Source organism: Arvicanthis niloticus, chromosome 8 (genome assembly GCF_011762505.2).
Source record: "Arvicanthis niloticus isolate mArvNil1 chromosome 8, mArvNil1.pat.X, whole genome shotgun sequence".
In the NCBI taxonomy this organism is placed as follows: Eukaryota; Metazoa; Chordata; class Mammalia; order Rodentia; family Muridae; genus Arvicanthis; species Arvicanthis niloticus.
The window spans coordinates 83,104,303-83,116,865 of record NC_047665.1 but is presented as its reverse complement, the minus strand read 5'-3'; positions in this window follow the sequence as shown (position 1 = coordinate 83,116,865).

Genomic DNA, 12,563 nt, shown 5'->3' with positions numbered 1-12,563 from the left:
GGAGGAAAGGGTATATTTTGGCTTACCAATCTAAGGTCACTCTCCATCAATGAGGAAAGCCAGGACAGAAACTCAGGGCAGGAATCAAGAGGCAGGAACTGAAGCAGAGACCATGGAGAAATGATGATTACTGGCTTGCTTCCATGGCTTACTGGGTCTATTTTCTTCTATGCCCCACACCCACCTGTCCAGAGTTGGCACCATTCCCAATGGGCTGAACTCTCCCACAGCAGTCACTAAATAAGAAATGGGTCACTCTTATTGGGGACATTTTGTTTATTATGGAACCTTCTTCTCCGATAACTCTAACTTATGTCAAGTTGACAAACAACAATAAACCTAAAACCAAACAAAAACCAACCAGGACAATCCTGTTATATGTAGCTTTTGCTACCCTGACTTAAGCCTCAGGAGGACTACAATACCAACCCCTGCTCAGAGAATATTGGATCCATGGATAAAAACAGGCACATACCATTTTTCAATTTCAACTTGCCTTATTGGCTCAATTGCTGGGTGTCTCCAATGTACCTCAGCTAGTGTGTGCTTCTCAATTCCTCCAACTCAGCATCCTAAATCTGCACTCTATTTCAATTGCTCAGCCACCTTCAGTTCCAGCTTAACAACCCCAACCTCATGACTGTAGAAGTGGCCTGTGGTTGCTCCACCCAAGATCTCACACAACTGGTTGGCTTTTCTACCTCCAAAGCATGGCAAAACTCTCCCTTCCTCCGTCTTTTGTGTCTTATTGCCTGTGGGGACCTGGAAGTCCTGCCTGTTCCTTCTGCACAGCATCTTTACTGATAGATTAAGAGCCAATTGGGGAACAAGACCTTAGCATCAGAACCACCCTTCCTGTTTGATCTTTCTATGTTGCACCTGTGTGCCATGGGTAGAATACCATTCCTAAGGCACCTACAATCAAAATGGAGAGAGAAAGCCATAGGCAGAGGCAGAGTATCTAAGCCCAGGATCTCCTATGTACAGCACAATGGTCCTCTCCCTGGTCTTCTCAGCCCTTGCTCTTGCCACATACTGTTCCTATCTTGATCTATCCTCCTAGTGGCTAGTGGGGCATCCCAATGGACAAGTCTTTCTGTGAATTCAAGGTGTATGTGCATCAAATTAAATGCAAACCCTGAATCATTGGCATATCAAGATCCTACATTCCTACCAAATGCCAAGGTGTGGCCAAAGCCACTGTCAGTTAAAATGTAAGGACCTAGGAAGTCAGCTGAAGAGTTAGGTGTGTTCTCTGAAGCTATAGAGATTCCCACTTGTCAGTAGTTGGCCTTAAAAATCCCTCTAACTCTGCCATTTTCTTCTGTGCACAATTGGCTGTGGTGACAGTGGTAGTGTTCTGTGGAAGGACTGTGTAGTTTAGTGCCTGATCTAAGGTGTGGTGTGTCAAGGGTAGGAGTGGGAGCAAGGAGACAGAGGAATGAGGCCTGGTTGTTGTCCTGGCTCATTGCTGCTACACCCTGCCCCATGCTATTACCTGTACAATACAATCTAAAACTCTGTAAGAAGGTGGCTACCTTCCAACCCTGTCTTGCTTCTCAACCATCTTCCATGGGATAGTTATTCTGGAAACCAAACTTCTCAAATTTCCACAACTCCATGTTTTGTTTTGTTTTTTTGAACTTGAGTATCCTTTATGTTCCCTCTCTATACACAATCCTCATGTTATTTTGTATCGAGATACCTGGGTTCCCTTCTATGAAGACTCGGCATCTGTGATAGTTTGATTATGCTTGGCCCATGGGAAGTGGCGCTATTAGGAGATATGGCCCTGTTGGAACGGGTATGGCCCTTTTTAGAGGGAAGTGTGTCCCTGTAGGGGTGGGCTTTTGAGGTCTCTATGCTTATGCTTTGCCCAGTGTGAAAGACAGACCTCCTCCTGGCTGCTGCCTTTGGATCAAGATGTAGAACTCTTGGCTGTTCTAGAGACATGTCTGCCTGGATGCTGCCATGCTTTCCACCATGATGATAATGGACTGAAACTCTGAAACCGCCAGCCCCAATTAAACGTTGTCTTTTATAAACGTTACCTTGGTCATGGTATCTCTTTACAGCAATCAAATCATTGACAAGCAAATCTAAGACAGCACTGCTTAGACTGCAGCCCCCTAGTCATCAGGAGATGCCTTTACTTTTCTGTATTTCCAGTGCTGTGCATTGCCTAACACAGACAGATTCAAAAAATGGAAAGAGAGTAACTGGATGAATGAATCAATGAGATAAAACACCTATCGGCCTTTCTGCTGTCCCAGCTGTGGTATGAACTAGCTAGAGAGGACGGAGTCTCTAAGTCCTGAATAGTTTTACCATCTCTAGTATGTAGCTTTTTTTTTCACATGGGGTCCTACTATGCACCAGGCTTGGTTCTCAGCTTACTATCTTCCCATCTTAGCCTCCCTCCCAAGAGCTAGGTTTATAGGCATGAGACCCTTGGTACCAGGTGTCTGTAACCTACCCCTAGCAGCAGCTGTGGTGGTGGTGGTGGGGGGGAAAGCTTTGTTTCATTTTAATAAGAGAGTTTGCTTGCTTATTGATTGGCTTGTTAAGGTAATTATCAGTGTGACTCTGTAGTTTTATTTTATGCAATGGCATGAGATCTATTACTGACATTAATTCTGATGTTCAAATAATCCTAGATGGAGCCTTCAAGCTGTTCCCTTTGACATGATCAGATTGCCAGTCTCTGAGTCACCCGTTGATTCCCTGTAACTAAGACAGTGCGGTCACTGTGTGGCTTGTTTATCCCTGACAAAGCACAGCAAGTCATGCTGACACACACCTGTATTGGGCAGCCAGCAGCCAGCTAGTTGCTGGAAATGACCAAAAGTGTAATTCCACATCCATCCCTTGCATAGAGAGAAGCTGAAACAGAATCTGGATGCAGGGAGGGAAGCATCTATAAAGATGGCTCACGGTCCTCAGGTCCTCAAGAACTAGCAACTGGAAGATCCCTACTGTGGGAATAGGGAGGAGGCGACACACAGTTGGCTATTCTGGAATGGAACATATCCCAAGAACTTGTGTCACTATCACCTGTAGTGGGGGGCACGATGGTAGTCACAAACCCAGAGTCTACCCCAAGCAATCAACCCTGGAAGTTCTCTTATATAGAAGAGCTTTGTGCCTCCCAATAGGGAATATCACATGCTGTTAGCTGACAACCACATGTAAGTTACATTCTACAGAATCTTTTCTGCAAAGCACTCAAAGTTTTTGTTTGTCCTCAAACTCAGTTTGTAGTTATCATGACCTTGAACTCCTGACCCGACTTCCACCTCACAAAGCAGGGATTGCAAACCTCCACCATCATATCTTGCTTTCAAAGCACTTTCACAGATGTTTTGAAAGGTATTTTTTGTTGTTGTTTTTAACATAAAAAAACATTTACAACTTGAGCCATAGGTGGGAACATGTTTGGTTTTTTTTTTTTTTTAAATTGACACAACTCTGTATAACATATGGATCTTTTCTATAGAGGTAAAGTTATTTTAAAATCAGTTTATAAATAAAAAACTTAAGCTCATTGGCAAAAAGCTATGGCGGGACTGCTCCCAGGCCTTAGGGAGAAACTACTGTTATTGTCTTTCTGAGTGGATATAGTAGTAAATCAGTTATGTTTACAATCTCATCAGAGAAGCTTCCATTTGCTGCCCATGGTGACTAACACAGAGACCTACAGCTGACCAAGATGCAGAAAACAAGAGACTGTGGGGTTCTCAGCCCTAAATAGAAAGTCTATATCACACCCCCTCCTCCATGGGCTCAGAGATCATTGCAGGAGACGGGATGAATGGAGTGTAAAAGACAGAGACAGTGAATCGTACAAGAAAATGGTGTCTTCTGGACACAGCAGAGTAGCTGCATATATGAACTCAAAGTTCCCGCATAAGAAGCACGCAATCTCAGAACAGACCAAGTAGCAGCCTGCAGACAGGAGATGGGCATAGAATCTTACTGCTAGCAATAAAGCTATTGCCAATTTTTTAGCTTCTGGAAGAAAAGAGACCATTTTCTCTAAGATTGTAGACCCTGGTAAGTCAACTACATTCTACTGGAAGGCCACATATTCAAGAGTATTTGGTCAGGCCAAATCAGCCTTGAAGAGTTAAAAGGTGGAGCACATAAAGTTGGGTGGGTATGGATCTGGGAATAGTTGGGGGTGGATATGTCCAAACATGATCAATGAAATGCTCAAAACTCTAGTGCAAACTAAAAGTGTTTACATTTTATATGCGATCATTTGTAGTACAGTGGTAGATGGTAGAGTCACGGCATAGTCTCAGTAGCCTGTGAATACAATGCACTGTGTGATGGTAGAGTCAACTTAGTAGAGGACTTTGATACAGAAGGTGATCCTGAGTTGTGTGGATGGGCCTGAACTGATTGTGACAATCTTTATAAGAGAGAGCAAGAGGGTGAAGTGAGGAGGGAGGAAGAAGGAGAGGGGGGAGAGGAGAGAGAGAAGCACAGCAGCAGGGTGTGTGTGTGAGAGAGAGGCAGAAAGACAGAAAGAGAGGAAAGGCTTTATTCTTGTCCTTTAAAATCATGAAAGAGGCCACAAACCAAAAAATCCAGTGGTGAGATCTATTCTCCCCCAGTCTATCAAAGGCATGGAGCCCTGCTGACTCCTTGATTTTAAATACCCACTTTAGATTCCTTAGTTTCTCACCTGCAAACCTGCAAGCATTAAATGGGTATCTCTTCCACTGCAAGATATGTGGATATTTGTTATAGCAGAAAAAGGAAACATTAGCAGTACAAAAAATATTTTAAATTTTCCCACATTTTTGTTTGATTGCTCTCTGTATCAAGTTCACGTTTATATCCCCCCTTTCACTATCTGGGAATGTGAAGATACGGCTCCAACCACAGGGTGTTCTTACCTTCTCCATCCACCTTCTCTTGTTTCTGCTTTCTGAATCTTTGTGTGTGTGTGTGTGTGTGTGTGTGTGTGTGAATGCATGTGCATAGTGTGTGTGTGTGTGTGTGTGCGTGTGTTGCACATGCCAAGTGAAAGTCATGGAAGTTGGCTGTCACCTTCTACTTTGCTTGAGACTGGGTCTGTTCTTCTTCAAGGCTAGCTTGTGCGCCTGTTTCCGGGCTTTCGTCCATCTCTGCCTCCCATCTCTTCTCAGGAGTTCTGACATTACTAAGTGCTGCATAGGTACTGGAGATCTGAACTCAGGTCCTCAGGCTTGCACAGGAAGCACTTTACACACTGAGGCATCTCCCCCAGGTAGATGACTTAGTGGCCATCCTCCCCAGCAGGGATCCCTCGAGGCTGCTTCCGTAGTTTAAGGCTTCCGTTTCAGCAGTTTCTCTCCTTTGTTGTTGCTGTAGTTGTTTCCTTTTCTACAGTGAGACCAGCTCTCACTGTGTAGCCTGGGCTAGTGTTTGTGGTCTATGAGTGCTCTACCCCAGCCTCTGTGGTTATAGGATGTGTCATCTGCCAAGCTTAGCCTGGAGTTTCATTGAGTGCTGTAATCGTGCTCTCCTTGTCCTGAGTATGCATTCACATAAGGTGGACGCCTTGCTTTCCTGTGCAGATGGAGCGTGGATCCCCATTCTACAAGCTGCCTAGCTCCCCACAGGAAGTTTTTGCAGAAATGAAAGTGCCGATACACCACACTTGACCTTGAAAATGACTCATAGTTCAAACCCCACTATTCCTGTTCACAAACAGCTATTCAGAAGCTGCCTCGGTGTAGAGACATCTGGAATGCTCCGCCAGTTACTGGCTGCAGGGCAGTGCCCTGGTGGGGCTGACAGGGTGGTGTTTCGTATTCATGTCATCTTCACTTTATTATATATAAGTGATCTGATTTCCCATTCATGTATCAATGGCCTAGTGGGTTCCATGCTTGGGGGGCACAAGAGGGGATGGGCTTCAGATTAAATTAAGTATAGCGGCCTGATTCGCAGCTTTCATTGAATTACAGGGCTGTGGCCAATCCCATAATCCAGAATAATCTATGGAGCCCTCATAGAATCTTGACTTACCAAGGACGAATCGTGTCTCCCAAGTTCGCTTCCAGGCACCAAGACTCAGTGAACTCCAGTCAGATGGAGCTGTGGAAATTGTCCATCTTCTTCCTGTTGACAGAACCCTCTCTCGTGCTATTGATTGGTCAAATCCCCACACTTCCTTGTTGCCCTTCAGTCAGCTCTGGTGCACTCAGACCTCCAGGGTTCTCCCTTCTAGGTAAAAGGGTGTTTCTGTCCAAGCTTCCTGTTGAGAGCCCTAAAGATGCTGACAGGTGAGCTCTCAGGAGGTCCATCCAGACTGTGGATAGCCTCCAATTCTGGTGCTCCCCCATCTCATCTCTCTGTGTCTCTGAAAAAAATTTTTTTTTGTTTGTTTGGTTTTTGTCCTCAGATATGTGTTGGTAAAAATGTGCAGGACAAAGACAACTTGGAGACGGAGAAGTGCGGTGGTTCATGCCGTCAACTTGACAGGATCTAGAATCTCCGGGAAGAATAGCCTCTTGTTAGGGAGTGTCCTGGTTACATTCACGGAGGCAGAAAGAGCTGTCCACTGTTAGTGGCACCATTCCCCACATGGGATTCTGGACTGTGCAAATGGAGAAAGGCAGCTGAGAAGCTGCACGCATTTGTTGTTCTGTTCTGGGGTATGCATGAGACATGACCAGTTGTTCCAAGATCCTGTTGCCTGACTTCTGTCTCATGATGGACTGACTATCTGGAATTTCGAGCTAAAACAAATCTTTTCTCCCTCATGTTGTTTTTATTGGGGTGTTTTCTTCTTTTGCTTTTCCTCTCTTTCTGTCTCTGTCTCTGTGTATATCTCTGTCAATCTGTCTTTGTGTTTCTGTGTCTATCTCTATTTCTCTCTCTCTCTCACTCTTTCTCCCAGTGCACATGTGCGTTTGTGTGTGCGTGTGCATGTGCGTGCGTGTGTGTGTGTGTGTGTGTGTGTGTGCGTGTGTATCTTGCTCAGTGGCCTGAGCTAGCCTAAAACTCACTATGTAGACCAGGTTGGCATTAAACTCACAGAGATTCTCCTACCTCTTTCTCAAGTGTTGAGATTAAACACATGAACCACTTAGGTTAGACTAACTGCTTAGGTTAGTCAGGATATTTTATCACAATAACAGAAAAAGAAACTGCACAAGAAATCATAGGCCATGCTGTACTGTCTCAAGAACTTGAGGTGACACTGTGCAACTGTTCAGGGTCTGCCTCTCTTTACTCTCATACAGACCATCCAGCCTGGCCTTTAACCTGGAACTCATTTGTTATTATGAGATGTTTGATAGAGATACTGGGATAAGAGAAAACAAAATTTCCCCTGATAGAGGAACTATGAGGGATTTTAAGAAGGTCAGATCTTTTGGGGGAAGCCATTGTTCTGATTTCAAATTATTGTGAAGGCATTATTAGTATATCCTAGGATGGATGAAGAATTAGGGTTGAGTTGAACAAGTTCTCCACCCAAGTCTAACCACATATCACACTGGCCAAAGATGTGGTCAATTTCTTCTCGTGTCCAGGGAAGATGGGTAAGTTATAGTGGTAGCTCCAGTTGGGTCAGCTGGACAACAGAAAGTGAAGGATTGTTAGGAAGCAGGGAAATGGCCTGAGTTCTTGGTTGTGACTACTGCTTATAGAAGTTTCTAGATGCCTTTAATGGATACAGGAGTATCAGGGCAGTCATTATTCTGTCTGACTTCAAGGGAACACTAGCAGGCTGGACCACAGTCAAGTCTGTATTTCCCGGGAAGCTAGTCACAAACATTAGTTTCCCATTTGAAAGCAGGGGTTTCTGTTCCATGAGTTTTATCTGAGGATGTTCATAGCTATAGAATCACGATGGACCCATCATCTACACCATCTGCCTGGAGCTCAGCAACCACAAACCAGATGGGTGACATCCTCTGTGTCCTTTAATCTCGACATAGCCCCATTATCATCCTTATAAATGAGAGTACCCAAGAGAGAAGGTGGCCCCAGGGAAATGCTCAGGCCATCTTCCTCTAACTGTGACAGGAGTGGTCCAGCAGGGAAGCCTCTCTTACATAGTCACCTTGGTACAACGAAGTGCAGAAACAATGCAAGAGAGACTGCTCTTCTGAAGGGGCAGTCAGGTATTCTGGGAAAGTAGTGATATACCATTTATCCACTGAGAACTCTAGGGATGAGGAAACATGGAGTCTGACCTTCAGCATAACCACACAGCTAAGTCAAGGTCTAGGGCAACACTTTTGAAGCTTTTGTTGTCAGCCTGCATATCTATACCTGAACTTCCTCATATAGGCCAAAGGCTATAAGGTAAATACCAGGGTAAGACCCAGAAGACCCAGACATGGATATAATGCCATTTCCTACTGTTCCTCTGTCCCCGCACTCTTCACTGTACATTGTGAGTTCCCTGCTGCTACCTGGCTTCCCTCTCACCATGGCCCAGCTAGCATTTGGGGAAAACTACAGGTTTTCTCCTAGAAAGAACTGAGATGCAAGCAGTCTTCTGGGCCAGCAGAAAGAATTTGAACCCAGAGGAAGGAGCTCAACCCCTCAACCAACTATGGCTAGCACTGTACTTGGGAAGCCTGGAGACAGACCTCATAAACAAATGTCCTTTTGACTCAAATCCAAGCCTCCTTGGGTCTGACCTTCCTCTATTCCTTGCTGTCCTCTGCTCCTAGGACTGTCAGGCAACAAAGACAGGACCTAGGGAACCCTAGAGGCTTGACCTCAGGCAGTTGTTCTTTGACTCTCCCAGGAGCTTTTGACATTCACCATTACATTAAGGCCAGGCACAGGCAAATCAAGGGCCCCCAACCCTACATCTCAGGGTGATTTGGGTGTCATTTGCATGTCAGTCTCAAAGGCAACAAAGATGGCTGCCTACCCAAGTTTTCTGGTCATACCAAAAATGAAATCTCTATGGTGACGACAGTGTGTTGTCAAAAGCTGATGGGGGTTTTAAAGAGGCCCAGTGAGTAGGACTGGTATGCAGGGGTGGGGTCCTATGGGCTGTCCCTGAAGTATAGTCAGTTCAAGCTGTCCCTCACAGTTCTATTCCTTCAGGCTGAGTTCTCGATGTCTGATTTGAGTGTCACTCTCTCCTGACCACACAGCTTTTCCAACCTTGTCTTTCATCCACCTACCGTTTCACAAAAGTGGACATTGTTCCCTTCCTCTTCTGTTTGAAATATCATCAGAGAGCCCTTAGGATGGTCCAAGCCATGCCCTTTCGGACTCTATTTTTTGCTTATAACTATCAGGAACCAGGCTCTCTGGGAGCCTCTTTTGGGAAACCAAAACCCAAAACTTACCAGCATGTAATAAGGTGCAGAGCAAATATTTATCCACCTGCACTTACAGCAAGCATATCTCATCCATATTCCCAAGTTCTCAGAAAGGTTGGGTGCATACCCTCAAACATCTTGTGTTTAAACAAGAATGTGTGTAAGTATGTGTGGGTCTGTGAAGCTGTGTGAATGTGCATGTTTATGGCAATGTGCGTGCCTGTGAGTGTTCATATATGTGAAGATGCATGAGTGTGCATGTCTAAAAGGTGTGGCAGTGTGTTTCTGAGTGTGTTTGTCTGTAAATGTTTGTAGGTGTGTATATGTATAGTATATGACTGCAAAGGTGTGTAAGTTTACATGTCTGTGAGAGACATCTGGGAGGTTTGTTGTATGTGTCTGCATATGGGAGTTGAGCATTGTAAATGTGTGGATGTATTTGTGTGTATTAGCACCACATATTAAGGTTTGTGCATCTCTGAGGTATCATTTCGTATGTGGGTTAGATCAAACACTTCATAGAAGAAATAGAGTTGAACAATAAATCTGATGATGTTCAGGGATTTACTGAAATCCAAATTTAGGAGTGGACAGGATGGGCCATCTGATATCTGTGTGGCAAATGAAAGGAACACTACTGAGTAGGCTGGGCACCTGACAGTGGCTACTCACTTCCACATGGATCTCCCTTCTCCCTGGGATCATTGGTTCCTGGCCCACAAGGATGAAGGGAGTAGAGTTATGAACAGGGTTTTGGACAGCCCATGAGTACAAGTGGTAATAATGACATACCGGACCAACTTCAAGGAGACTGATCAACTTTACTTGGGGGATTCAAGTATTATATAGTCTTGGGTTAAGGAGGAAGGAGTATCCATGGCGGACAAAGGTCATTCATTGGCTGAAGGCTAATGTTCTGAGGTACCTCATTTGCATGGGGAGGCATTTCAGAATTCCAATTGCTATCTGAACGGGTTTCTTATGGAGAGAAAGGAAGCTGAACTTGTAACCTAACCAAGGCTACACGACATTCTGCAGGTATAAGGTGTGGGGTCTGGGATCCCCCAGGTTGAAAAGAGGGAGTCAGCCATTTTGCACGGAGCTCAGGAGTCTATCAGACAATAGTAGACTTTCACCTTATCAGAGCAACCCTCCTCATCCCCTTCCCTCCCAGTCCATCCAATCCCATCCCACCCTGCCCCACCCCATCCCATTCCACCCCACCCCACCCTATCTCATCCACTATCATATCTGCTTTTCCCCACAGTGTAATAGGTGGGCATTTTTATTCTTTTTTTTTCTTTTTAGACACAAAAATCAAGTCCTGGTCAAACATGCAGAGCAGCTTGGCAAGAACACGTGCTTGTAAAGAATGCTTTCTACTTCCACCGATTTCTAGGGCCTACTCCCCACAGAATTCACTCTGAGGACTAAAGAGAGAATCCACATGGACAAAGCCGGGATGAAGTTCGCCTGTGCAGTTACAGCTTGGCTCCCCACTATGCTCTGTTCTTGCCTCCCTCCCTTCCTCTCCCTTGATTTTCACTGAAAATGGAAAATGTAGCCATTGACCTCCAGCTCATGAGTGGGGGCATTTCTTCCCCTGCTGCACTGCTTGCCCTTGAACTCTTGACTAAACAGGTTAGAGGTCGCTTTTAAGACTGACCTCATATATTATGAAGCAAATACATGTCAACTGCCCTCCAGCCTCATCCTGCCGAAAATGCTTTTGTCTCTTTACCGAAACTCACAGAAAAACATTTTAATAGAACTATTTAAATAGTACACACGGAGTCTTTAAAATTTTGACCTTAGGTAAAGTAGTGCTTTGGGCCAACTAATTTTATTGTGTTGGCCCTCTGACTGCCACAAAGGCACGGCTACTATTTTTTTTTCTGGGTAAAGTGTAAAATAGCTGTCAAGCTAGCTCTTTGGGTGATAATAAGCATCCACTTATTACTAAAAAGTGGTCCAGGCGAGCAGCCAGTCCTCTGAGAGACATTCACAGAGCGCTGTGTAGGATACAGCTGAGTTCAAGGGGAAAAAACATGAAAACATATATTACTGTTTGTTGTATATCTGCACAGCGAGCTCTCCCATTGTCATTCCCCTTTTAAAGAAGGGGGAACTGAGGCCCTCTTATAGGCTGATAGGTATCTGGGATGTCCAGTTCTCCTCTTCAACATAGGATGGGAATGGAACTTTCCTGCCCTTTGATGTTAATAACACAAGATTTCCATGTGCAAGTAGTTTCCTTATCAACAACAGAGGAAAAGCAGTATGTAGCCCATAATCTGCTGGGAGAACCTATATAGTGATGTACAAAACAATTGGATAATTTATACAAAGCCACAGGGCACAGTATGCAGGGAGTGCTTCCTGTTAGCTGCTGTTGTCTTCGTGGTGATGATTGTCGACTGAGCCTCTTCAGTAGCTCTTGTTACATAAGTCTTGTCAAACTTCCCAGCTATGTATTTCAGGCGCCTCTCTCATCCTGATGCTGCTGTTGTAGCTCAAGGAACCTGTGAAATGAGGCCACCTAATTAGTTTCTGACTATGCAGAGAGATAGAAGAGGTAGAAACAGAAGCCAAGACAGGAATGGATGGGAGCTGCTTAGCCTCAAGTCCACCTGGTCCAAATCAGGGTGGAGCCTGTTCTACTGACCTAAGTTTAACCCCACAAGTTCCACTGAGCAGGAAGAGCTGAGCCACTGAGGCCAAGTGGGTGGCAGTCCTACATTAGCATTTGTCATTGCGCCTATTGTTGGAAGCAGTTCCTATTCATTCAGGCTTGGGTGAGATTGCGTGGAGAAGGCAAGCCTGCCCATCTCTCCCACTGAATGCAACAGTATACACTGGACAAGATGCATGGTGCAGTGAAGGACAAAGGAAAGCAGCAATAGGTGGATTGGAAGAAAAGATAACAAAATTTGAAAGTATCACTAAACTCACATTGAGTCTCCATCTCCAGCTTACCTATCTGGACTTAACCAGAGTTTATGAGCACACAAGAGTAAAGAGAAATCAAATACCCTTTTATTTTCTGGTTCAAGGAAAGAGTCCTGGGGTCATACAAAATGAGGAGAGCCCTTGGCTTGCAAATCCCTTTTCCACCTTTTGTTATTGCCACTGTGTGAGAATAAGACCACGACTACAATTTTGAGCCAAATTTGAAGCAAGCTTTAATTAAATACTGGCCAGGATGATGGATTCTGTCCAGGGTTCGTTTCAGAGTTCCCAGAGAGTGGCCATGTGCTTATAAAGACAAATGGG